The sequence below is a fragment of the Rosa chinensis genome, chromosome 6, assembly GCF_002994745.2.
Source record: "Rosa chinensis cultivar Old Blush chromosome 6, RchiOBHm-V2, whole genome shotgun sequence".
Lineage (NCBI taxonomy): Eukaryota > Viridiplantae > Streptophyta > Magnoliopsida > Rosales > Rosaceae > Rosa > Rosa chinensis.
The window spans coordinates 51,598,322-51,601,913 of NC_037093.1; the positions used below are offsets into that span (position 1 = coordinate 51,598,322).

The 3,592-nt window shown below is 37.6% G+C and overlaps 1 long non-coding RNA gene across 3 annotated transcripts; it reads right to left on the reverse strand.

Moving 5' to 3' along the window:
• Positions 1 to 216: 216 nt before the first annotated feature.
• Positions 217 to 3,040, reverse strand: LOC112173155. 3 transcript variants are annotated; one of them, XR_002925469.2, is made up of 4 exons: positions 2,147 to 2,573; positions 1,975 to 2,001; positions 1,232 to 1,554; positions 217 to 349 (listed from the first exon to the last, which is right to left on the reverse strand). It is a non-coding gene; the product is annotated as an uncharacterized LOC112173155 (long non-coding RNA). The 3 variants fall into 3 exon arrangements; XR_002925468.2 differs by lacking the exon at positions 217 to 349 and adding an exon at positions 2,588 to 3,040 and having other exon boundaries at positions 1,029 to 1,554; positions 2,147 to 2,170; XR_002925467.2 differs by lacking the exon at positions 217 to 349 and having other exon boundaries at positions 1,029 to 1,554.
• Between the last annotated feature and the right edge of the window lie 552 nt (positions 3,041 to 3,592).

Below are 3,592 nucleotides of genomic sequence, written 5' to 3' on the forward strand. Positions count from 1 at the left end.
TTCATTGATGTTCTCATTCATTCTGAAAGCCTCAAAAGTCATTTCACTCATTAAAAATACATATATTTTGTCATTACAGCCACCAAAATACATTTACAATAGTCATTAATTATTCCATGAAATCTAACTATTGAAGCTGGATAGCAAATAATTTCAATGTACTCTAGGGCACTTGGACATTTGTTTTTCCTCCTGTAGCTTGGCCTTCTTAGTCTGCTAGAATGCTAAACTTTTGCTGCTTACCTGTTCTCTCTCTTTATGTATATTTCTGCCTTTTGCCCAATATAGAACATAGCACTTCTGCTACATTACCAGTTCTCTTATATTCAGCAGGTCTCAAGTGAGGAATCTGCAGATAGCAGAAAGAATAAGACAAAAGGCAGGTATGCCAAATCATAGGGAATACAACTTTGTGTAGAGTTTCTTATGACATGATATTGCTAGACCAAGACATAAATGGTACAACAGCCACAAAATGAGATCTTATAATTAGTAAGTGCTGCATATTATCTTAAATAAGCACAAAGCGAAGCAAATGGAACACAAACTTACAATGCAGGATTAAAATGCAACTACAAGAACGAACACATTGTAACCGAAAAGAAAACTACTTTCTACAAAGTGAGTGCATTTCAATGTAATGCACTCAAGCAGTTAACTGCAACCAATTAACGACATTTGTCCTATTTATAGTAGCAAGTAGAATAAATTGGTAGAGAAGAGTTTGAAAGGATGGGTTCATACCAATTTCAGACTCAACACCAATTGCCCGCTCGAGAGTTTGAAGAATCAGCATATATTAAAAACAATTAAATGAAATCAACAAAGATAAAGCTAGAGCCTCCTTGCACAATTTTATCATTTAAAACCACAACACATGAGACATAAAGGAACAACATAAGGATGTTTACCGCAATCTGAACTGAGAGACAACTCAGCAATAGAGAAGAGACTTTCTGAACCACTGACCATACTGAGACTTTCTGAACCACTGACCATACTGTTATGGTGAATTACTGCCTGTTCATTTTGACTCTTATTATACTTAGAAGTTACAACTCCATTGTTTTACCAAGGGATAAAACAATCCAATGTTTGAGGATCAAGAGTTACAACACAAACATATATGAACATAGTTAGCAATCCCTGCATGTGATTATGTTACCAATTAGATAACGGAGTCATGAAAAATGCAATATTTCTAACTCATGTGAATGCATAGAATACATACAGCTGTGACGATTTCATCAGGAACCAACTTGCCAGCATTCATGAACCCTTTGGCTTTGTTTCCAATTTTAGTCCCAGATGACACTTCAGCTCTTAGAAGGTCCCCTGTTGATATGTGCACCAATCCAAACTAAATGATGCATATATCAATCCTAGCAAAGAAAATGTAAACTACTCAGTTCCTTAGTCTCCAATTTCAATCCCTATGAAAATGGTTACCTTCTTGACAATCAATTCACACTGAGTTCCTTTCCCAGAAGCCGGTGCACCGGAAATCATAACCTTCAATGGCGGTTCCTTTAAAGAACAACTCAACTTCAGTCCCTGCCATGTTCAAAACAGAAAATACACACTTACTAATTAAATAACCAAATCACCATAAAACACAAAGATGAATATTTGTTTTCTTCTTTTTCACAAACATTGGATTTGTGGGCGATCCTCAAACGGTCATTACTATATACATGGATTTGTGGCGTGCACCTAGACTCTTATTATACTTATCATTTTCTCCGATAATGACAAACTCAGACTATGTTAAACAAAGATGCCTTAGAGAAGCATATGTTTATGATTCATTCATTTTATAAGTATGTAGTTATAGCGAAAGCAGACATAATAACTAGATTATCTTGGAATGTGTCAACATTTTGTTAGGGATGATAGCCAGCAATGTGTCAAGCTAGCATTTGAACTTTCACCTTCTTTAAGCATGTATATATAATACTGCTGAAGAGAACTTACCAGTGATCTTAGCAACTCTTGTGAGACCTGTATGAAAACAGAGTCAAGGAAGAAGTGATTTAGGTTCAAGAATGGTAATGAATAGCTACAACATAACCCTCATGTTTGGGTGAATCAAAAGTAATTCAGAAAAATAGAACGGAGTACTAAAAGTGATGCTAGTAAAACTTACTACGTTTCAAGTACTCACGGAAACCTGCAAAATGCATTAGTCTAGTGTTAATAAGAGATTCAGAACAACAGAAATCACCACTCTCAAAACCAATAGAGAATTGACAGAACCCAATATCCACGTATCCATATCGATTAACCCATCCCTTGTGTGTATATCCTTCACTGAACTAACCCTACCGTGGAATCGTAATAGCACAGATTTCTCAAAGCCTGACATACATTACGAACCAGAAACTAAAAGAAATTCAGAATCGAAGCCATGAGATGAAGCAGAAACGAATTCTAGATATTGAAATCGAAACCCTAAAAAAGGATGCACACTAGTCGCGAGCATCTATAAGAAGAATCCATCATACCTCGCAAAGCAAAATAAAATCACAATCCGAAATCAAAAACCCGGCACAGTTAACCTAGGATGAGCAAGAAGAAAGATACTGACCACTTGAAATCGACGCCATGGAGATCAAGCTATACACGAATCGCTGCAAGTGAGATACAAGATCCGACGATGCTCAATTGAGGAAGAAAATGCTTGAATCGGACGCCAATCATTCACGGACGGAGAGAGGTTTCGGAGAGAATAGAGGTCGCCGGAAAAAGAGAGAGGCGGTGAGGGAGTGAACGGTGAACCACACTGAGTTGGCGAGTCGGAGTCTATGGACTCTGAGATGAAATCAATTATAGATCTCGTAAGAATTTCATAGTCGGCGTCTTCCTTTTCTTTTTTGTTTAATATACTTCGATCCCAAAATAGGAAAGAGGAAGAGTGGATCTGAACAGAGGGTTGAATGGGAAGAGGAAGAGGCACTGTATAGATGAGGCCGTCGAGATCTTTGCCAGGGTGGTCGGAGGTTTTGTAGAGGGAGGAGAGCTCAATGTTGGGATTGACTGCGAGAATTTTGAGAGAGAGAGAGAGAGAGACTTGAGAAACTCTAAATGGAGTCGGGCTTAGACAAATGAAAGGTAGAAGGCAATTTTGCCTTAGACAAAAAAACCCAAAAATTAAATGAGTTGACTCCCACATGTAATCAGACAACACAATTATGTCAAATTAGTTGTCTGATGCTTACCACTCTTTGACTCAACTAGGGTTTTGACCAATTTTTAGAGGGAAATACCTTAATCGATTGGGAGGAAAATTTCTAAAATTTTAGTCCAACTCATTTAGACGACAGAATTTTCTTATCACTGTTGTTTGAATAAGTCGAGCCTTGAGGCTTCAGAGGAATGAAATTCTCTACCTTTCAGTCCAACTCATTCAGACGACAGAATACTAGCTGTTGTTTGAATAAGTCAAGCTTTGAGGCTTCAGAGGAATGAAATTCTCTACCTGGAGCCAACAACGTAAAAATGTTGTTTCAATAAGAGCCTTCAGAGGAATGAAATTATAGGTACATCTCTATGACAAGACCCGCCCCGAATTCCACCCTGGAATCCGAAATGG